Source organism: Thermobia domestica, chromosome 6 (assembly GCF_964235325.1).
Source record: "Thermobia domestica chromosome 6, izTheDome1.hap1.1, whole genome shotgun sequence".
NCBI lineage: Eukaryota > Metazoa > Arthropoda > Insecta > Zygentoma > Lepismatidae > Thermobia > Thermobia domestica.
Window position 1 is genome coordinate 241,617,015 of NC_137459.1, and position 25,455 is coordinate 241,642,469.

Here is a 25,455-nt window from a genome sequence, read left to right on the forward strand (position 1 = left end):
TAGTATGCTCGCAACAAACTGACACACTGCAGGATATTGATTTGGCAAGTAACAAAAGAACTTAGGGATTCCTATTTCATTATATGTGTCTTTCAATACAGAGTTGCAATGAATTTCAATCAGTTCCATTTGGATGCTACTATCTGCCTTCTGAACGTCGAAGGAGAATGGAGCACTAAACAAGAGAAATCACTCTCACATGATTCGGAATCTTCAAACCTATTCTCAAAGTCATTGATTAATGACTTTATCTGGGAACCACAAAGGGTGAAATCATAATCACTGTGAAACTTCTTGAAATCCTGGCAGGTAGGAAAATGAATTAAGTTGCCATTGCTCATCTGTCCTTCCCTAAGCCTGAGTTTTAATTTAAAGGCCTTAATATTTTCATACAAGGAAACTACAACTGATTTTTCCCTTGTAACTTCAAATTTAATTCATGTAAATGCCCTGTTATGTCCACCATAAAGGCCAAATCCTGTACCCAAGTATCATCACAAAGTTTGTCAGGTGATTCGCCTTTCATTTCCAAGAACATTTTAATTTCTTCCCGAAGAAGCCAAAAACGCTTTAAAACACTGTAACATGAAAGCCAACGAACCTCTGTATAGTATTGTAGACTTGCAAATTCACTTCCGATGTCACGAAGTAAAGATGAAAACTGACGTTGATTCAACCCCCAAGAACGAATAAAGTTTACAACCTTTTTCACAAATTTCAAAACGTGATCCATTTTTATAACTTTTGAACACAAAACTTCTTGATGAATAATGCAGTGGACATGATGAAACTTACTACTTGGAGATTCCTCTTTCTGTTTGGCCAGTAACATAGCAACAAATCCGTTCTGTTTTCCTATCATGGAAGGAGCCCCGTCTGTTGCTACACACACAAGTTTTGATAACGGAAGATTATATTTTTCCAAGAGACTAATTTCTTCATGGAAGATGTCCTCGCTGGTTGTTGTATTTTTAAGAGAAACTATGTCCAGTAACTCCTCAGTTATATTTAACTCATTATCACATGCCCGAATGAACACAGCTAATTGTGCCACATCACAAACATCTGTACTTTCATCGACTGCAAGGGAATATGACGTGAAACTTGCAACTTTGGCCAACAACTGCTCACTTAAATTAGTAGCAATATCATCAACCCTCTCTGCAACAGTATTTCACGACAAGGAAATGTTTTTGAAAGTTTGAACTTTATCAGGACATACAATTTCAGCGGTTTTTACAAGACACTCTTTTACAAATTCACTTTCACTAAAACACTTAGAATTCTTTCCTATAAGTTCTGCAATGACGTAGCTTGTTTTGACAACGACTTCATTGCCCCGTTTCACATTCGTGAACACAGATTGTTGCTTATCGAGGGCAGCCTTAAAATCGAGCAATTTATCTTCCCTTGACTTCTCTTTATACTGGTCATATTTTGCACTGTGTGTTTCGTAATGACGCCTTATATTGTGTATTCTATTGGCACTCTTATAGTTTGTCCACAAATCAAACAAGTAATTTTACCTTTAATTTCGCTCACGGCGCTCATTTTTAATTGCTCTTTTTTGGTGCTTGAAGGCTTTGATAACGACATTTCTTTAGAAATTTACTGTAAAGCACAAGATAACTGTTTGCTTAGGCAGTGTTGGGCAAATTTCAATTGAATTAACAATTAACAATTAATCTGTAAATTTAATTGTTAATTGCAATTAACAATTGAAATAAGTAATGATCAATTGTTAATTGCAGTTGGCCATTAAAGAGGGAGAATCAATTGTAATTAATCGATTGAAAGTAATTGCAGTGGAAAGTAATTGCAATTGAATTGACCCTTTGTCATTAACTCTGACCCATGATTCACGCCCTCTTCTCTATTGACTAAAGAGTTTAAACTTGTAATAAAACAAGGCTATGAAATTATCACTCATCGGAGTTTGAATTTCTCTGATCAATCGCTCAAGCACTGCTTTATTACAATAATGGTGGATCTGACCTTTCTAATATAAATAAAATAAAGTGTTTGTGTGCCTGTCTGTCTGTGTGCGGACTGTGGACCAGACGAGTGGACCAAAAGTTTCCAAAATTTAGTCACGGGTACCTTGGTCTAGGCCCCAGATCAAGACGAAGAGTTTTTTTCTCCGAACCAGCTCCGCTGAAACGAGTCCATCGGCTGGGTTCAAGTCAGCTCAACTGAGCCGATGGCTCGAACCGGCTCGGTTGGGGTGAGCAATCAGCTCGGTTCAGTTCGGTTCGGGTAAGCCATCGGCTCGAGCTGGCTCGGTTGGGTGAGCTATTGGCTCGGCTTACTTCTCGGTTCGGCTCGATAGTGAATGAGCTGTAAGTGAGCCGCTTGAATCGTTGACAACCCTAAACCCGGGTCGAGCAGTTTTGAATATGTTTGGCAGGAATCCTAAGACTTTTAACAATTTTTGGCTCGAGCCCGAATACTTGTCCCTCCTGAACTCAAACCTAGAACCTCGTTTTTGATGTCCTTGCCTCCTGAAGATTTCTTGACGACCGAGAGCGACAGTCAACTAATTTTTAGTATTCAGATACAAACCACCTATATTCCATATTTATACACGGTGTTATAATAATAATAATAATTAGTTATAGTAGTAGTAGTAGTAGTAGTAGTAGTAGTAGTATCTTTGATAATTATATTGTCTATGTAGGATACTTGAAGAGAGTATTCCCGGCGGGAGCTCATGTAGTTCGGATTCCACGTTAATCAGTAGGTCCACGTCTCATATAGCCTCGCTGCTGAACGGAATGTTGAACTCAAAATTAACTCAATTAAAGAGAGTAGTATTTGGAACTACACAAAGGATTTAGCTCGTTTTGGCTCGACTCCACTCGAAACTCGATCCGAATTCGAACCGAGTTGGGGGAAATTTTTCGAGCCGAGTTCTCGAGTCAAGCTCAAAGATGTCTACTTCGAGTCGAGTCGAGTTTTAAAGAAAACTCACTCGAACTCGCTCGTGCCCATCCCTATATGGGAAGTAGTTGACTGGAATAGACCCTTTCTGGTACCGACCGCTTTCGTTCCTCAAGACGAGTTGATATATATATATACTGTATGTGTACAAAGGCTTGAAACACCCCACCCCTGAAATCTGTATTAGGTAGCATGTACCGGAACTGGCTGACCGGAATTGACCAATTTCAATATTGACTGTTTTCTTTCATCAAGGCAAAGTGATTGATATAATATATGTTGTATGTGTACAGTCATTTGAAACAGGCCGGTAGCCGGCCCAAAAATGAAGGGGGGGCTGAAGTTAGGGGGGCTCTATCCAACCATATTATAGTTCATCACCATATTATATATAGTTCATTTGCAAGCCTACCGTGGAAATTTTAGAGGGGCAGCAAAAGTTTAGGGTTCGCAGCCCCCTAGACACCCTGGATACGGGCCTGGTTTGAAATATCTCACCCCCGGAAAATGTATTAGGTACTATGTACCGGAAGTAGTTGGCCGGAAGTGAGTAATACAGGTACTGACCGCTTGTGTTCGTGAACACGAGTTGATTGATAAATATGTTCCATGTGTGCAAAAGCTAGAAATACTAAAATATGGAAACTGTATTAGGTGCCATGTGCCGGAAGTGGCCGACCAGAAGTAGCCAATTTCGATACCGATCACTTTCTTCCGTCAAGGTAAATTGATTAATAATTATGTTGCAAGTGTGCATTCGTTGAAAATACCTCATCTCCAGAAAATGTGTTAGGTACTGTGTACCGGAAGTAGTTACCTGAAAGTGAGCAGCTCAGGTACCGACCGCTTTTCTTCGTCAGCACGGGTTAATTGATATAAACATATACGTTGCGCGTGTGCGAAAGCTAAAAACACCCCAATCCCCGGAAACTGCATTAGGTACCGTGTACCGGAAGTGGTTGACCCCAAGTGACCAATTCCGGTACCGATTGCTTTCTTTCGTCAAGCGAAGTTGATTGACATATATGCTTCATGTTTGTAATGATTGGAAATATTCCACCCCTGGAAACTGTATTATTCCCAATTACCCCCTAATTTTGAGACTTTTCTAATGATAGGGTCTGTTTTCCTAATCGCTGATTTTGTCGGCAGTTGTTGTTTTTCTAGGCCGTTATTTTAGCAGTCAATGTTTTGTCCGCAAATTGTATGCATGACGGGCATATAGAGTTCTTTCGAGGGGGATAGAACCATAAACATAATATATTTAAAAAATACTAAGTTTCACGACTTTCTTCCCAAGGGGGGCGAAGGCATGGTAGTTATAAAGCATTTCTCATAAGTACCTTATTTGAAATATGTAAAACAGTAACAAGTGGACAGCACAATATACACACATCTTCTTACCTTCAGTTTTAATGGCTGATTTCAATTGCAATTAACAATTACAATTAACAATTACAAGATTCAATTGTCAATTGCAATTAACAATTAAATGTTTCAATTGCACCCTTTGCAATTGACAATTAACAATTAAAAGTTTCAATTGCCTGGTGACCAATTAACAATTAACAATTGACGAAAATTTAATTGCAAATTTTATGATTGAATTCAATTGCAATTGAAATTGTCAATTACAAATTGAAATCAATTGCAATTGAAATCAATTACAATTAATTTTCAGAGCAATTACTTTCAATTGGTTGATCAATTGCAATTGATTTCAATTGACTTTGCCCAACACTGTGCTTAGGAAAGCTAATGGCCAGTTCAGCGAGGTAAACTTGCACACGATCGCAACAATTCATATACACTTCGCACTGTGTAAAAAGACACTGAGCTCGGCTACGTCTATGCTGAGACAAAGTAGAAACTCGGATGCACATATGACATTTCACAACCCCACTGCAAGGATAAAAATTGGACGAGGCTGTGACGACCAGTCCACTCCTTGTCCTTGAAATTATTTTCCTTCTGTAAGGGGGAGACTGAGTGGAGAAATACATCAGAGAAGTGCAACAACAACAATCGATTTTCTCACTGATAGTAAGAAAAAGTTTTTAAAAAACATTAGTTCTTAAAAAGTGCACAACAATCTTTTTCTTCCAGAAAGTAAAACTAAATATGGATTACTGGGAAACTTCGATATGCAAAAAACCTCAAGCAGTGAAATAGGCCGGCGGGTCGCAAAGCACGGGCTTCCGAGCCGCATGTTTGACATGCCTGGTCTACGGCATAACAACACAATTAACCTTTAGACGCTCGCCAGGGATTTTAACAAAATTGTAGACACTCAAGTTCGGGGCTCTGGTGACCATCCTAAATCTCACACTGTCATGATTTATACACAGTTGGAAAGCTTATAGACTACAGATTCCAACGAGGTAATATTTGCGAATTTCCCGCCGTATTTGTAGAAACGAACAGACGTAAAATCATTAAAAATATGAAACTATTGACTTTGCGGAGCCTTGACAACTCTTGTAGTCACCTGCGCTGACAAAATGATGCTAATGTGCAGGCCACATACTTGTGAGAATATTATAAGAAATGGTAGCCAGTGCTGTTATTGCGTAACGAATTCGTTTTATGTAGGAAGTATTTAAAAAATGCGCAGAAAAACATTCATTGAATTAGACATTCTCTCCCCTCCCGCACGACAGTACCACGTTCATATGCAAATCATTTTTGCTGCACACATTTATTTATTTATTTATTTATTTATTTTGACTTATTTTACATGTCGAGGTTAAGGCTATATGAAGCCTTCTCTAACATCTAAACACAGTAGTAGGGACCCCTCTTGGCACGAATGAGCCTTTGTGACGTCATAAGTCAAAGGTCAATGCCCTTGGCCCGGGGTCAATGACCTAGGGGTACATAGGACCACCCGCTCTAGGTTTTGGTAGGGTTACTGTTGCTCACCCCTAAATTTTGGCAGGGGTACATAGGACCACCCCTCTTAAATTTTGGAATTTGCCAAATCCAAAAATTGGGTGTGGTAGCTTAGGACCAGGGTATGTACCTCTATCAGCATTGGGGGTCCATCTCTTTCCCTTTCATGGGTAAAAAATTGCAAAAAATCAAATTTCGGAGGTTTTTGACCTAATTTATCCTCTTTGATGTCTTATTACCATATATAGTTATACGGTTGTATGCAGGGGTCCATTACCTTTCATAAGATATGGGTACAGTAATCCACCCCTTTAAAAATTTGGAAGTGGTATATTGACCCATCCCTTTAATTTTGGAAATTGCCTAATTTAAACATTTGGTATTATAGTATAGAACCCTAATATAGAACACTATAAATTTGGGTGGTCCACATCGTTCCCTTTCATGGGTACAAAATTGCCAAAATATAAACGTAAGAAACACGTTGTACCACGTGTTTGGATTTTGGCCCAATTTATCCCCTTGGATGAGGACTTTAATATGTACCAGTATAAATCTGAATGGTCCACATCGTTCCCTTTCATGGGTAAAGAACTACCAAAAATCAAATTTGGAGGTTATTGACCCATTTGATAAGGATTTAGAACGTTATATGGGTATGTACAGAGGTTTGTATGTTTACGTTCACTTTTAAATTTGGTAATTATCAAATAACAAGTTTGTGTCCCTCTTATGGCCAAATATTCAAATTTTAAAGGTTATTGACCTATTTTATCTTTTTTGATATGGCTTTATTATTGAATGTGTACAGGATTTATTACTTTTGTCATAAGACACAGGTGTATTTGTGCACCAATCTTAAATTTTGGGAGGGATATATTTCTTATTGTTAAATTAATAATTGCTAATTGTTCTTAGTATTAATGGTATCTCATTCTTTGGGTAAATCATTGTCAAATATGAGTATGGTCACGTGATCTGTTATTGAACTATGATGGGGTTAGCAGTCCACAACATTGGTACATTGAAACTTTGTAGGAAAATTTGAGAATTGTCAAAATGAAATTACGTCATTGGTTTTGATTATTCCTGCCAAATATAAACGCAAGCAACACGATGTACCATGTGATTGACCTTGATGAGGTAGTATACAGGGATTAATTTCCTTTGTTGTGGTACTTCTTAAGTTTGAGTACATGCTTCTAGAAAACAGTTGGTTCTGCTAAGGTAAACAATTGACGGACATTATTGACCTTATTAAACATATAATGATATGATTAATTCTAAGACTTAGGTATATCGAGAGAAGTATTCTTTAAATTTGGGAATTGTGATAAACAGAATTTTAACATAAGGCGCGAAATTTGAAACAATACTTTGAACTTTAGTCACAGCTCATAGTCTAAGATCATTGGTGGTGGTTGATTTGCCCTTGAGCTTTAGAAATCTGATAGCTAACCTTATGGAATCTTATGACTCATAGTCTAAAGACAATACATGCTAGAACACTGAAATTTAGTCACAAGGTGATGTAATCTGACACTGGCAAAGTTATTGTTGATGCAATTTGATTGGATGATCACTATCTTTCGTGCAATCTGATTGGTTGATCACTATCTTCCACTCAATCTGAGTGGTTGCTGATTTTCAAATCTTTGCTGCATTCAGTTTTAAGTTTTGTTTAACATTTAAAAATCTTGGTTTGAACATTTTCGTTCAACATTTTGCACTCACTGATAAATATGATCAAAACCATTTATTTGTTAATCTAATAGGTAAAACCGGATAAAGTTTGACGGTTAACTGTGAAACGTAAAATTATTTGTTTGAAAATATTTAGTTTGAAATTTTTTTTCAAATTTTTTGTTTGTAAATTTTTTGTTTGAAATTTTTGGTTGTTAAATTTTTTCGTTTCAAAATTTTGTTTGAAAATTTTTTGTTTGGAAATTTTTGTTTCAAACTTTTCCGTTTCTAAATTTTGATTGATTTTTTGAAAATTTTTGTTTGAAAATTTTTCGTTTGAAATTTTTGTTTGTAATTTTTTTGTTTCAAAATTTTTGTTTGAAAATTTTTGTTTCACATTTTTTTGTTAAAGTTTTTGTTTCAAAGTTTTAAGTTTGTGCACTCATTGATGAAGAACCGGAACTGTTTAGAACGAAAACATCTGGCAACACTGTTTATCATGATGCAATAGTACACGTCAGAACATGAGGTTGTACTTGAAATGAGAAAAACACAAATCATTGAAATGGATCATTTTATTACGATCACAAATAAACTGTTTATCAATACAGTTATGCACCCACGAACAATGTTGACAACCATCGCAACATCTAGATACATGTTGTTAACAGTTCTCAAGGAATATACTTGTTTTGTTGCACACTTCCACTGCATGTTTAACATACTGAATTTGTTCCATTCCGTTTGCGTTAGATACACCATGTTGCGAGGAATATGCAATGTACTCTTTTTACGTAACAGCACCATCTTCTTCTCGAGGACTGTACGCAGCACCACCTCATGATTTGATCCTAATGATTTGACTATGATCACATTTAGCTCATCATGAAAATAATCATTCATTTGGTCGATTCGTGCCATTCTTCACAGGTCAGTTGTACACCAAATTGTTCTGCTTTGCCCAATCGAATCACTGGTTCAAATGTTGTACCACTGATACCAATCATCACATGTTTTGTTTTATCAGATAATAGCTTGAAGAGGATTTCTTTATCGTTAGAAGTACACATCTTTCCTCCTGAAACGCACTTGCTCGAATGATTTCATGGGCTGACATGGAATTTGCTGATTTCATGTAGCTACGGCTGACGTCATTGGAAAGGAATGTGCTGACGATTGAATTTATGATTTCATCACAATTGCTAACGAAACCAAGTTCACTGATCCGGCTGTGTACTAAATTCAAATTAATGACTTCGACCCAAGAATCCTTTGTAACATAAAAATACAGATCCAGTATTTAACAAACGTAAAAGTTCTTCTTGTTTTGATGCTTCCATGGGTAAATATCTTACTGATAAAATTATATTCTTATCTGTACGATTCTTAACCCAAACTTTGTAGGGATCATTTGGCTAGCTAGGATCCTATAAGGTATATTTTGTTGTAAATCGGTAAATGCTTTCATCATATCACGTGAGTTTAGAAACTGCAGACAAGTAGCCATGATGACGTTATCTCGAACGATTATGCAAAACTGATAACGTTCCATTAAAATTATACGCTAAAGACAAACTAGTGCAAGAAGTGTAAAATACATTGTATCGACAATATCCAGATCCTATGGATGTATGCGCAGTGTAATAAAATGATCCATTTCAATGATTTGTGTATTTTTAAAACAAAAATTTTAACAAAAAATTGTGAAACAAAAATTTTCAAAACAAAAATTTGAAACAAAAAAGTTTCAAACAAACTTTTCAAAAGAAAAAAATTGAAACAAAATATTTTCAACCAAAAATTTTGAAACAAAAAAATTCAAACAAAAATTTTGAAAAAAATTTCAAACAAAAGTTTTAAAACAAAAAATTACAAACAAAAATTTCAAACGAAAAATTTTCAAACAACAATTTCCAAAAAAATCAACCAAATTTTGAAACGAGAAAAGTTTGAAACAAAACAATTCCAAACAAAAAATTTTCAAACAAAATTTTGAAACGAAAAATTTAACAACCAAGAATTTCAAACAAAAAATTTTCGAACAAAAAATTTGAAACAAAAATTTTCAAACTAAATATTTTCAAACAAATAATTTTACGTTTCACGGTTAACCGTCAAACTTTATCCGGTTTTTAACTATTCGATTTACAAATAAACGGTTTTGATCATATTTATCAGTGAGTGCAAATGTTGAACGAAAATGTTCAAACCAAGATTTTTAAATGTTAAACAAAACTTAAAACTGAATGCAGCAAAGATTTGAAAATCAGCAACCAATCAGATTGCGTGAAAGATAGTGATCAACCAATCAGATTGCACGAAAGATAGTGATCATCCAATCAAATTGCATCAACAATAATTTTGCCAGTGTCAGATTACATCACCTTGTGACTAAATTTCAGTGTTGTAGCATGTATTGTCTTTAGACTATGAGTCATAAGATTCCATAAGGTTAGCTATCAGATTTCTAAAGCTCAAGGGCAAATCAACCACCACCAATGATCTTAGACTATGAGCTGTGACTAAAGTTCAAAGTATTGTTTCAAATTTCGCGCCTTATGTTAAAATTCTGTTTATCACAATTCCCAAATTTAAAGAATACTTCTCTCGATATACCTAAGTCTTAGAATTAATCATATCATTATATGTACAATAAGGTCAATAATGTCCGTCAATTGTTTACCTTAGCAGAACCAACTGTTTTCTAGAAGCATGTACTCAAACTTAAGAAGTACCACAACAAAGGAAATTAATCCCTGTATACTACCTCATCAAGGTCAATCACATGGTACACCGTGTTGCTTGCGTTTATATTTGGCAGGAATAATCAAAACCAATGACGTAATTTCATTTTGACAATTCTCAAATTTTCCTACAAAGTTTCAATGTACCAATGTTGTGGACTGCTAACCCCATCATAGTTCAATAACAGATCACGTGACCATACTCATATTTGACAATGATTTACCCAAAGAATGAGATACCATTAATGCTAAGAACAATTAGCAATTATTAATTTAACAATAAGAAATATACCCCTCCCAAAATTTAAGATTGGTGCACAAATACACCTGTGTCTTACGAAAAAAGTAATAAATCCTGTACACATTCAATAATAAAGCCATATCAAAAAAGATAAAATAGGTCAATAACCTTTAAAATTTGAATATTTGGCCATAAGAGAGACACAAACTTGTTATTTGATAATTCCCAAATTTAAAAGGAAACACAAACATATAAGGGTAATAAACCTCTGTACATACCCATATAACGTGCTAAATCCTTATCAAAGGGGTCAATAACCTCCGAATTTGATTTTTGGTAGTTCTTTACGCATGAAAGGGAACGATGTGGACCATCCAGATTTCTAGTGGTACATATTAAAGTCCTGTACTATGATACCAAATGCTTATATTATACAATTTCTAAAACCGGGTGGATGAGCCAAGATACCGCTCCCAAAATTTTAAGGGGTGCATCAATGTACCCATGTCTTATGATAAAAAACGAACCCGTATACATGACCATATTAGGTAATAACACATCAAGGGGGATGAATTGGGCCAAGAACCAAACACGTGGTGCAACATATTGCTTATGTTTATATTTTGGCAATTTTTTACCCATGAAAGGGAACAAGGTGGACAAACCAAATTTCTCATGATACATGCTGAGGTCATGTACTCCCATGCGCAAAAAAAAAAAAAAAAAAAAAATGCGCGTATACTGTAACTGAAGATTTTTCGTATTTATTCCATTTTCCTTACGTTTATAGGTAAAATTCAGTTATTAGTATGTGGAGATAATAGAAAGCAATCCATCTAAGGAGATATTTCCAAAAAATATAATAAAATAATAAAAATATAAAAAAACAAAATTATGCTCGGTTTTGTGTATACTTGCAACGATGATTTCTAGGGATTTTTTTCAGTAGCAGAGCATGATTGCGGAGGGAATTCAGTAGGGGAGTCGAGTAGTTGTATCAAGGAATTGGATAGTGGACTAAAATGTTGCATTTATTGGTTAAAACCTAGTGTGTAGATTGCCTGCGAAATATAAATTAGCTTCTGTAACTAAGATGTCGTACGAAAATATAGAATTAAACAGAAAAACTCTTATCTTAAGGTTCGAAGCGATACGGACCATGGTTATGAAGATTATTTCTTTTAAAAAAAGAGTCAACACCACATAACCTCCGTGGTTAGGTGGATAGAGTGGCGGACTTGTAGTTATTTCATTATTTTGACACCACATCGAATCCCATCCCATCCCATTTTTTTACAAAACATTATAGGAAGTGTATAATTTTGATGTTAATAAGAACCGAAACAATATAATAAGAAAATAATTTATTGATAGTATCCTTTAATCGACGTATTTATTCTGTATTAGAATACTTGTACTATTGGAAACAGTTATTGTTTTCAGTTTATAGTCTTGTATGTTACTTCCCGTTCTTGAACAACAGACAACTCACTTCGGGTTTGTGTGTCTGGAACAGGAAAAAGAACATACGTGACCTTGACAGCCTATCCAGTCTTACCCCTTGTTACATCGACCTGATGTTAAATTATCGTTTATGTGTGTGTGTGCTTGTGTTTTTTGCTTTTTAGAGTATTACTTTCTCTATCTCTTTTTTTTTCATATCCACAAGTGCAAGAATGCTTTCGTTGAACGTAGCTAAATTATACAGATCTATGTATGCGGAACACGAATATTTCCAAAATATAGCATGAATATGAACGATAATCATACCATATTTCTACATTATATAGTAGCGTGAAAAACTGATATTAAAATGATATAAAAAACAGGCATAAGCTTTTTGCTAGCATGGCAACACATTAAACGTAACTCATTAAATTTTGGAAATTACAAATTATCACCCTACGTGTCGTTGAATTCCTATTCTTTTTCACGTTCAAGCGACGAAAGAAGAAATTGTAGTAATAGTGATAAAAGTCGAATTCGAGATTTCAATGACTTCAAGTTTCACGTCCCCACATATCGAAAATGTTATTTTGATATCTGTCCATCTGTTCGTTTGTCGGTTCGTCACGCTTTTACATGCAATCAAATAGAGGCCATACTGTTCGACGTATCTGGACCGAATTCTAGATGAAGTTTTTATAACACTTTATCGCTTCGAATTATATATCCTCCGACACCTAAAAATAAGGGTAGTTTACTGATGAATGACAATTTAAAATAATTAAATTGTTTCAAAAACAGCTGTAAAGATTTTGCTTATTTTTTTTTACAAGTATAGTATGAATTATTGCTCTGAAAGAAAAATACATACGGTGTAATTTACTGTATGGGATGCGTTTTTTCGAACAATTTTCTCAATCACATTTCATAAATAATTGTATCATTAATAACCTAACAATATGACACAACTCGTTCGTCCTGTAAACATTCAGAAGGGGTAGTTTACTCTTCTCCGACGATTTTCCCATTAACGCCTGACGCAATTTTGTTCATATTTCATAAATAAATGTTACATAAATAACCTAACGATATGGTATAATTCCATCATCCTAAAAAGCTAGAAGTGGTATATTACTTTTCGGAGCAAGTAATTACCCTACGATTACTCTACGATTTTGTCGAGAATGACTCTGGCAATTTTGTTCGTATTTCATAAATAGCATAACTCGTTTGTCCTGAAAAGATACACAAGAGATATTTTATTCTTCGGGATGACTTTTTTGACGATTTCGCAGAAAGTCTCAGACGCTTTTGCTCATAGTTCCCATATAATTATTTCCTTAATAATTCTAATATATGGCATATGTTATTTCTAACAGAAACATGACCAATGGGTACTTTACTTTTGGACATAAGTTGCTTTGAACAAAGTTTTCCAAAACAAATTATTTTATTCGCATTTCCCAAATAAATGTTTCAGTAATAGCTGCAGCCTAACACGAGTCAGTTTAAGAAATTCGAGCGAGAAAAATCAGTGCGTTTCATCCGTACCCATTCTTAAATATGGGGGGCGCGGTGGCTCAGTGGTAGCCGGTGGGGGTAGCCGAACGATCTGAGGCGTTAGGCTGATGATCGTAAGGTGAAGCCCATTGGGGGTTCGAGTCCCTCTGAAGAGCAAGGGTGGAATTTTAACTGTCCTCAATGTTTCTGTGTTCGTGTCCCTGTCGTGTCCAGTAGTCCTGAGAAGTGGTTAAAATAGAAAAAAATAGTCAGGAAGTTTAAAAAAAAGTGGTAGAGTGTTCACCTCTGGTGCTTGGGGTCCCGGGTTCGATCCCAGCCCCCGCCAAGTGAACTTTGTGGTGGACAAACACCGTGCTCGTGGGTTTTCTCGGGGTTCTCCCACTTTCTTCATTAAACCATTTCACTCATCTCTCATTATCACCGTCTCCTTTAGCCTAATCGGCATAACCGTGGGACGTAAAACTCAAAGATTTCATTTCATTTTCATTCTTAAATATATTTTTAAATGTTCACCTAATCACAATTTTCCTAACAAAATCGAAACTTCTATTTAAATGTACCTTGTTGTGGCAAAATGGTTCAAGTGCATTGGTTCTGGATTTGATTCCCGGTGAGAGTTAGTGTATTTTTATACAACGTTAAGGTATAGGTAATAAGTAGGTGCAAAGAAAAGTGTTTAAACAAGCTTAACCAAGCTAATGAATAATACAAAGAAATAATACAATATTACGAAATTATAGAAGAAAGTTGTTAATATTAGATATTTGCGTGTAAGATATCCAAACGATGACTGTCAACTCCAAAGGTAAAAAAGTGAAACATCCAATACCAGGTTAATCAGTGGTGTCTAGGTAAAGCTATCCTACTAGGAAGTGATTGAGATACCGAAAAATGTTGTAATCGCTGAGAGACATGTTAGGAGCATACATTGGGTGAGAGACTTTAACTCATGAATAGTCTGCACCTTTTGTTGGTGTATTGAAGTGCGTAGGTGGTGTGTGTTTGGCACATCGGGTTCCTTTGTTGTTAGTCGCAGCTTTCTAGACCGGATGAAGTTATTTCCGGTAGAAAATACAAGAAAATATACATTTCTATTACTATTAAAGTAAATAATTACACTCATTCCCTCAATGTGACACTTGTTTGTTTAACTGTATACAGACAGCTGATCCGTGGAAGAATCGTTCATAATAATAAATAAAATAAACTCGACAAATATTCTTGTAAATAATAGGTAAAAGTTTGCGTCACACTGTTCATTTTGCTGGGCACGCCAGTGTGCCCCGTTATCCGGTTGTGGCACACTGGAATATAGGGTATGTCTTTCTAATTTTTCCCAACTATTTTAACTGCTTCAATTGAAATGAATTTATAATAATAAGAGAGTGAATTTAATCTTCTTACCCTTCGATTTAGAAATAAGGTCCACTAGAATTGTATATATAAAAAATAATAATACTCAGAATTTTATAGAGTAGTTTGTTTTATTCGAAATGACATACTTAATGCAACTGTTTGGGTTGGAATTATTTGAAGTCAAATCTTTAAGTTTTACGACCCACGGTTATACCGGCTAGGCTAAAGGACACGGTGATGAGAAATGAATGCAATGGTGGAATGAAAAAAGTGGGAGAAAACGGGAGAACCCCGAGAAAACCCATGCGCATGGTGTTTCTCCACCACAAAATTCCATTGGTGCGAGCTGGGGTCGAACCAAGGATCTCATGCACCAAAGGTGAACGCTTTATCACTGAGCTACCGCGGCCTCTCTGAAATTATTTATAGGAGAGAGTGACTACTTTATGAAAACTTGATATCGAACACATTTGTTTAAAAATACCAGCTTTTTGAGAAATATTGCTTAATATTCAGAAAAACCTGTCAATAAAATAATAATAATAATAATAATAATAATAATAATAATAATAATAATAATAATAACTATTATTATTATTATTATTATTATTATTATTATTATTATTATTATTGTTACTAATTAGCTTAAATTAAAAACTCTCTGGACCTAGTGCATTGGCACAATTCCACGAATTAAAAAGAATGTGTTTACTTCTCATGTAAGTGTAGAAGTGATGTGTAGTGTAGTGTTTAGTGAAGTGATGTGTATATAGTGATTATTAACCACACAGGGGAAACCGTGACACAAGAGAGGAACGCACATACAGGTGAAAATCCTAGATTAGGAAGAGTATCAGCAGTCAGCAGTAAGCAGACACCGAAGTTATCAGAGTGTGATAACAGGAATTTTTCGTGTTATTTAATAAACTCTTAAAATCAATAAGCCGAAAATAGAAAATGTATGTTTTGGTAATATTAAACAATTGTCAACCTACTATATATGACAATTTAGGTAGTAGCTAGATAGCAAGCAAATTTGTTACGTAATACGATAATAAAATTAGGTAGGAATTAGATAGTAATTTAATTCTTGTTTAGTTAGTTAATATTGATTAGATAGCTCAAGTCCTTTTGTTTTTCTTTTCGTTTTTCTTTTTGTTTTTAAAATTTTGTTTTGTTTTATTTGTTGTTCATTGTTGTTGGATGTTGAGTTTTGTGGTCTCGTCCTTCCCACCGTTTTCCTTGTTCCCTGTCTTCTTTCAAATTATTGCAAATAAAGGATGATGAAAAAGGCTAAAGAAAAACAAAATGCGATGATGATAGCCCGTTTCGGTTAAAGTCTTCAGATGACGAAACTGAAGAAGCAGATCTGAGCATTAAAAAAAAAAAAAAAAAAAAAAAATCGGGGGTATTGAAGTTACCACCACGTAAGAACGAGGACTTCATTTTGGTCCGCGCTCGTTTGATTTGTCACGGAGAATCGTAAAGGTGCCAACATGAACTATCACCAGTCATGTGCATGCGGTTATTATTATATATTATTTTTCGCTGACGAATTGTTATTATAAGGAGAATACTTGAACTCCGGGGGTCAAGAGTAACTCCTGCCTTTACATCATGAAGTGAAAAATCTTGAGGTGGGTGCGTATAATTGTATGAATTTAGTTGGCAACTGTCTCCGATCACTAGCAAGTGAATATGGGAGAACTATGAAAAAAGTAAATAGACGCTTGCCATTTTGTTATAAAATTACATGACGAGTGCATTTGATCTGATACCAAACAGTTATCTTCAAATATACACGGTTAAAGGAGCACTGTGATTAGAAATATTAAAAAGACTTCAACGATTTATCACTCTACAAGCTGTGTCTTCATAGTCGCTTCCGTGGCAAGTTCGGAAGATTACGCAACTAGTAACCCTAAGGTTGATGGTTCACGCCCAGCTCACGGCACTTTTGTTTTATTTTTTAAAAAAAAATGTTTTTAGACACCTTGATGCAAAGAAATTACGCATATAGGCGATTTAACGTATTTTAGGGGAATAATTTTGTGGTTCGTTGGCGTCCCGTCGCTTCTCTGCCGGTGGTGGTATAATTTTCAAAACGGAAGTGTTACCAATTTTTGGCTGCGGGACCGCCAATTTTTGGGGACATGTCACTAGTTGCCTATCGGTGGTCCACCGACGCTTACGGCATGGGATTTTCCCCTCACGAGTGAGGCAGATTGTAATCGACCAAGAGTGTTTTGGAAAAATGGGAAACATCTTTCGACTTCGACTTCTGAATAATACGTTTAGGATCAAGTCGAATCAAGGCTGCGCCACGGGAAGGTAGAACAAGTGAGGCAATCGTTCGAAGCACTACGCTCGAGAGCTTCCGTCTCATTCAAGACTTAGACTCTTCAGGAAAAGTAACAAGTTTATTATTTATTCTTTGAGTCAAAGTATTTTACAATAAACCATCGTTTTGTAAGATATTTTTACGATTGTATACTATTAATTTCGAAAATTGTACTCATAATATAATTTCCTATCATGGATTTGAAAAAATCAAAGTTGGAACAAAGAAAGATCTTCGATCCACATGTCTCTTCATGTTTGATATGGAAGTCTCATCTTCATTATTGACCCTTAATTTATTTTAGTCCTAGGCAACGCGAATCGACGGGATGGCTCTAAGTGAAAACATTCATTTAGATGGTTAAGTAATCAGGAAATTCCTGCTGTTATTTCACGAAACACAACAGATCTTGAGGAAAAAAAAAAACAATTTTGCTTACCAGGGGGAGGGAGTAAATCATCTGCATACGTTTTCTTAACTAGGAAGAAGGCAAGGGCGCCGATCCTGGGGGGCCGGGCCCGCCCAAAGCTCATGAAGGCCACCTTTGTATTTATGAATATACTGTACAATATTTGGAATAATTTGAGTGTAATTTGTCTTAAAATCCTCATATATATATATATATATATATATATATATATATATATATATATATATATCTTCTGCATTTGAATGCCCCCCGAAATTTACAGAGAAATTGGCGTCCTTGGAAGGTCTAGTGAAATGAATAAAAATGTGATAACGTAATACTTGAATAACTCTATCTAATGGAGGAAAGTAAATTAGTATTCAACACTTCTTTCAATTTTAAGCTTTTCAAAGATTCTCGTAATTTAGTAGCGTCCCGGATTTGCATTTTTGAAGTACAGAATTTATCTATACCTTAAAGTGGGAATAGGTTTCGGACCATGCACTTAAGCCGCTTTGCCATAGAGGCACATAGGAGTTTTTCTTTCGATTTCCTTAGGAATATTGCGAATGGTATGACTTAAAACAATGTTTAAAAAATAATACACATCGACACAATAAGATGATAATCTGATACCTAGGAAATATATTCAATTGTTTTTAATTTGTTTTCACGCTACCAAAACAGTACTTACGCTTTTTTTTATTCCAGTCTTTTAATATAAGCATTTCACACTATTGTCTCTTCTAGGATGATACAATTCTAGTTCATGTATATGCTAGCTTTGGAAATACAGTAGAGTTTCGCTTATCCGACATAAACAGGCAGTCAGAACGCTGGATAATATGGATTGTTAAGAAAAGACCTATTAAAAGTAAAACTTATGATATAATTTTACATATTACGCATTTAATAATAATGTTTTATAACAAATAACTGCACTGCACTGAATCAGGGACGTATCCAGCGTGAGAGCCTGAGGGCTGTCACTCTCCGAAACTCAAGCACTTTTTAATAAACTTTTTTTTTTACCCTTTTTTAGGTTCTTTTATATCAGTTCACTAGTAGTCAGTGTCCAAACTTTGGGCAATGTGCTGTTGTCTTGTTATAATTCTAAGAACATACCATAATGCCATTATACCAGGTGGAATTAAAGAACAGTTTTAAATAGGATTAACATTTCTTTTCCGTTCTGTTTTTAACTTTAATATATTAGAACGATACACTCAATGTCTTCTTGCTATTTTTGTTATGCGATATACGTAGCAGACAGTTTTCTTTAGTAACATTTTTCTCGAAAATATGTTTCATTTTGTTTGTGCTATAATGCAGTTTACAAAGTAAATGTAAAGTAAATGCGGTTTATAAATGAAAAGTAGGAAAAAGTTTAAGAGAAGTACAGAACTGTTGCATTATTATTATTATTATTATTATTATTATTATTATTATTATTATTATTATTATTATTATTATTATTATTATTATTGATATTGATATTTTTAAAACATTAGAATTACGTGCTTACGAGGACGTAATTCTACGTAATTAGAATCATACGTGTTGGGCCCACTCCGAATAGAAAACCTGGATACGTGTCTGCACTGAATGGTAGACGTATGAGTCAAGGTGTAGAGGGCGCGCTAGGCGATAGACTCCAGAGCATGAAAAATAGATTAAGACCACAACTTGCAGTTCTTCTTGCCGATTGGTGGTGCTATTTGCAATGATATATCGGATCATACGGTATGTGGAACAAAGGATGGTCGGATAAGCGAGACCATGGTGTATTGGTGTTTCACGCACCTAAACCTGTAAAATGTTTGTATAAACAATTATCTTTCACTCCCTAGCTAAATTTGTGGGTATGATCACACACCTTGCCTCATAAAGTATAGTTTTATAAAGAAAAAATATTTTTCTTAGCTAAAACCTAAAGAAAAGCCAACTTCAATAATTTAGTTTTTTTTTTTTTTTAATAATAATAATGGCAAACTAGTCCATTTCATCACGATAAATCACTTTTGGTACTAAGATGTCTTTTTCTGTCCGTATATATCCTTCACACTTTGTTGGAGACAAAATTGTTCTTTCCCCAAGAAAACAGGATGAGAGAAGCTATACAACAGCATGAACAGAAAACAATAGCTATTAACAATAGTTCTCTAATCCTGGATAAATACGTCATTACAGCAAAATATCAGTAAGTTGTCCTTATTATATTGCTTCGGTTCTTATTAACATGAAAATTATAATGTTTTGTAAAAAAAAAAAGAATGGGATGGGATGGGATTCGATGTGGTGTCAAAATAATAAAAGGAACTATAAGTCCGCCACTCTATCCACCTAACCACTGAGGTTACGTTGTATTGGCTCTTTTTTTTTAAGAAATAATCTTCATAGCCATGGTGCGTATTGCTTCGAACCTTAAGATAAAAGTTTTTCTGTTTAATTCTATATTTTCGTACGACATCTTAGTTACAGAAGCTAATTTATATTTCGCAGGCAATCTACACACTAGGTTTTAACCAATAAATGCAACATTTTAGTTCACTATCCAGTTCCTTGATCCAACTCCTCGACTCCCCTACTGAATTCCCTCCGCAATCATGCTCTGCTACTGAAAAAAATCCCTAGAAATCATCGTTGCCAGTACACAAAAAGCCGAGCGTAATTTTGTTTTTTGCTTATATTTTTATTATTTTATTATATTTTTTGAAAATATCTCCTTAGATGGATTGCTTTCTATTATCTCCACATACTAATAACTGAATTTTACCTATAAACGTAAGGAAAATGGAATAAATACGAAAAATCTTCAGTTACAGTATACGCGCATTTTTTTTTTGCCCATGGGAGTACATGTTTAAATTGGAAAATTTCCAAAATTTAAGAGATTCGCCATGGTACCCCTCCCGGGGTAGGGAATGGACCCTATACATTATCATATAATCTTATAAGGTAATAGGACCTCACCCAAGGGGATAAATTGGGCCAAAAACCTAACACGTGGTGCAACATATTGCTTATGTTTATATTTTGGCAATTTTTTACTCATGAAAGGGAACAAGGTAGACAACCCAAATTTCTCATGATACATGCTGAGGTCATGTACATGTTTAAATTGGAAAATTTCCAAAATTTAAGAGATTAGCCATGGTACCCCTCCCGGGGTAGCGAATGGACCCTATACATTATCATATAATCATATAAGGTAATAGGACCTCATCCAAGGGGATAAATTGGGCCAAAAACCAAACACGTGGTACAACGTATTTCTTACGTTTATATTTTGGCAATTTTGTACCCATAAAGGGGAACGATGTGGACCACCAAAATTTATAGTGATCTATATTAGGGTTCTATACTATAATACCAAATGTTTAAATTGGACAATTCCCAAAATTTAAGGGCTGGGCCAGGGTACCCCTCCCAAAAATTTCAAGGGGTGCATCAATGTACTTATGTTTTATGATAGGGAATGGACACCTCTACATGACCATATAACTATATAAGGTAATAGGACCTCATCAAAGGGGATAAATTGGGCCAAAAACCAAACACGTGGTTCTACTAAAATTTGGCAATTTTGTACCCATGAAAGGAAACAAGGTGAACCACCCAAATTTATAGTGATCTATATTAGGGTTCTATACTATAATACCAAATGTTTAAATTGGACAATTCCCAAAATTTAAGGGCTGGGCCAGGGTACCCCTCCCAAAAATTTCAAGGGGTGCATCAATGTACTTATGTTTTATGATAGGGAATGGACACCTCTACATGACCATATAACTATATAAGATAATAGGACCTCATCAAAGGGGATAAATTGGGCCAAAAACCAAACACGTGGTTCTACTAAAATTTGGCAATTTTGTACCCATGAAAGGAAACGAGGTGGGCACCCAAATTTATAGCGATCTATACTAGGGTCCTATACTATAATACCAAATGTTTAAAAATTGCAATTTCCAAAATTATAGAGGTGGGCGAAGGTACCCCTCCCAAAAATTTAAGGGGGTGGACCAATGTACCTATGTCTTATGATAGGGATTGAACCCGTATACATGACCATATAACTATATAATGTAATAGGACCTCATCCAAGGAGATAAATTAGGTCAAAAACGAAACACGTGGTACAACGTATTGCTTACGTTAATATTTTGGCAATTTTGTACCCCTAAAAAGGAACGAGGTGGACCACCCAAATTTATCATAATACATATTAGGGTCCAGTACCATAATACCAAATGTTTAAATTGGGCAATTTCCAAAGTTTTAGGGGTGGGCCAATGTACCCCTCCAAATTTTTAAAGGGGTGCATTACTGTACCCATATCTTATGAAAGGTAATGGACCCCTGTATACAACCATATAACTATGTAGGGTAATAAGATCTCATCAAAGGGGATAAATTAGGTCAAAAACCTTCGAAACTTGATATTTTGGCAATTTTTTACCCATGAAAGGGCGAGATGGAACCCCAATATTGATAGAGATACATACCCTGGTTCTAGGCTACCATACCCAATTTTTGGATTTGGCAATTTCCAAAATTTAAGAGGGGTGGTCCTATGTACCCTGCCAAAATTTAGGGGGTGGGCCAAGGTACCCCTACCAAAATCTAGAGGGGGTGGTTCTATGTACCCCTAGGTCATTGACCCCGGGCCAAGGGCATTGACCCTTGACCTATGACGTCACAAAGGCTCATTCGGGCCAAGAGGGGTCCCTACTACTATGTTTAGGTGTTAGAGAAGGCTTCATATAGCCTTAACCTCGACATGTAAAATAAATCAAAATAAATAAATAAATAAATGTGTGCAGCAAAAATGATTTGCATATGAACGTGGTACTGTCGTGCAGGAGGGGATAGAATGTCTAATTCAATGAATGTTTTTCTGCGCATTTTTAAATACTTCCTACATAAAACGAATTCGTTACGCAATGGCAGCACTAGCTACCACTTCTTATATTATTGTCACAAGTATGTGGCCTGCACATTAGCATCATTTTGTCAGCACAGGTGACTACAAGAGTTGCCAAAGCTCCGCAAAGTCAATAGTTTCATATTTTTAAATGATTTTACGTCTGTTCGTTTCTGCAAATACGGCGGGAAATTCGCGAATATTACTTCGTTGGAATCTGTAGTCTATAAGCTTTCCAACTGTGTATAAATCATGACACTGTGAGATTTAGGATGGTCACCAGAGCCCCGAACTTGAGTGTCTACAATTTTGTTAAAATCCCTGGCGAACGTCTAAAGGTTAATTGTGTTGTTATGCCGTAGACCAGGCATGTCAAACATGCGGCTCGGAAGCCCGTGCTTTGCGACCCGCCGGCCTATTTCACTGCTTGAGGTTTTTTGCATATCGAAGTTTCCCAGTAATCCATATTTAGTTTTACTTTCTGGAAGAAAAAGATTGTTGTGCACTTTTTAAGAAGAACTAATGTTTTTTAAAAACTTTTTCTTAGTATCAATGAGAAAATCGATTGTTGTTGTTGCACTTCTGTGATGTATTTCTCCACTCAGGCTCCCCCTTACAGAAGGAAAATAATTTCAAGGATAAGGAGTGGACTGGTCCTCACAGACTCGTCCAATTTCTACCCTTGCAGTGGGGTTGTGAAATGTCATATGTGCATCTGAGTTTCTACTTTGTCTCAGCATATAGTGATGAGTGCAAGAGTCTTGGTCTTGCAGTTTTTGCAAGAGTCTTGCATGCAAGACCAAGACCAAGACCAAGACCAGGAATCCCAATGCAAGACCAAGACCAAGACCAAGACCATAGCTGCAAGACCAAGACCAAGACCAAGACTCTTGCTCAAGAGTCTTGCACAAGTACCGACGCTACTTGAATTTTTTTTTATATAATGTAAAAAATAAGGAGATGAATTTCGTGGCTTCAGTAAAAATGCTGCTGGAGTGGATGTGTTCATAGTAGGTTATGCAATCCGTGTGAGTCGATATGCCCCTGTAGCATATAGCTACAGTATGTCGTTTTTCGAATTGGTTTTTCGCGTTTTCTGTAGATATTGCTCGTTTTCAAACCACACAGGTGTCATCTTGCGCCATGTGAGCTTGTTTGGTGGACAAACACTGTGTACGTGGATTTTCTTGGAGTTTCTCCGTTTCCTCCCACTTTCTTCATTCTACCATTTCAGTCATTTCTCATCATTACCGTCTCACTTAGCCTTGGTGCATAATCGTGTGACGTTAAACTAGATACCTCATTTCATTTCAAAGCATATTAGTGGTGTTCTTCCTCCAAAACTAAAGAGAAATGTAGTAATGAACATCGGTAATGCCGTACACCATAGGTATCGACTACATGGGTATGGTCTTGGCTCCGAAACTCAAGCATCCGTTAGAAATTTTTAATGTGTGCTCATAAAATTAATATCAAAATAACATTTTCAAGACATTGGCAAAAACTTAGTGCATGTGATCGCAAGTTTGATTTCATGGGAGGATGCTTATACGTTGAATAATTGTTTATTAATATAACTTTTAACTTCCTTAGGTATACGACACATCGAGCATTGAACGATATAACCAGACCTGCAACCAGAGGGCAAGGGCGCCGATTTCTCTGTAAATTTGGGGGGGAGACCCATTCAGATTCAGAAGGCATATAAGAGAATTTGGGGGAGCGGGTCCCCTGGGCCCCCCAAGATCGGCGCCTTTGTCAGAGGGGGCTAGGGAGGCATGAACCCCCTAAACTTTTCAAGACCCCTCCAGACATTAGTACAAAAATCACAATTAAGATATTTTTGAGGAAAATTTTAATGTCTTGCCCCCCTAACATATTCGTTCCCCTCCACAAACCTCTGTGGCCTCGGGCATGGATATAACATTATACTATCTCTATTATAAAATTGAAAGTTACCATTTTTGTGACTCCTAGTCTTTTGAACCACCTGACCGATCTCGATCAAATTTTCAACATAGATGGGGTTTGGGCCTGGAAGTGTTTTCATCATTTTACTTCGACGGTAAAACGTAGGGGAAGGGATAAGGGGGAGTTATAAAATAATAAATAAAACCTAATTTAATAACTTTTGAACCAAACTACCAAACTCGATCAAATTTTTAACATAGATAAGGTTCAAGCCTGGAATGTTATCTGTCAGTTCACTTTGAAGGAGCAACGTAGGGGCGAAGGAGGAGGGGTAGATGTACAAAAATCAATATAAATAAAAATAAAAGTGAATAAGTTTGTAACTTAGTAACTCTTGAACCGATCTCAATCAAATTTTTAACATGTATGAGGTTCGGTCCTGGAAAGTGTTTTAGAGTTTGTTTCAATTTGATGGTAGAATCTAGGGGAGGAGGAGGGGAGGGGGATATATATATATATATATATATATATATATATATATATATATATATATATATATATATATATAAATTAAATAAAACTTAACTTTTGAAACACCCGACCGATCTTAATCAAATTTTCAACACAGATGAGAATCGGACCTAAGATTGTTTCTATCATATCACTTTGACGGTGCAGTTTAGGGGAGGGGGAGGGGAAATATATTTAAAAGTGATCGAAAATGACCAATATTAAAATGGAATCTATAGTTTTGGTGGTCGCTGAGATAAACAGTGACACTTCTGATGGTGTTTAAATCCACATTCAGCCCCGAAACTTGGCGGAGGGAAGGGAAGAGACATAAAATGATCGAAAATGACACATAATACCTAGGTAATGATCAAAAATGACCAAATATTAGTGTCGAATCCATAGTTTTCGGCGTCGCTAAGGTGAATAGTGATACTTCCGATCTCGTTTAAATGCAAATTCAATACCACAACTTGGAGGAGGAACTCTCTCTCTTTTTTTGGGTCAATATTGCTAAACATATGATCATCATCA

General features: G+C 35.7%; 1 pseudogene; it reads right to left on the bottom strand.

Annotated features, from left to right (window-relative positions):
- Nucleotides 1–400: 400 nt before the first annotated feature.
- On the bottom strand, nucleotides 401–1,596 carry LOC145687482 (general transcription factor II-I repeat domain-containing protein 2 pseudogene; annotated as a pseudogene).
- Between the last annotated feature and the right edge of the window lie 23,859 nt (nucleotides 1,597–25,455).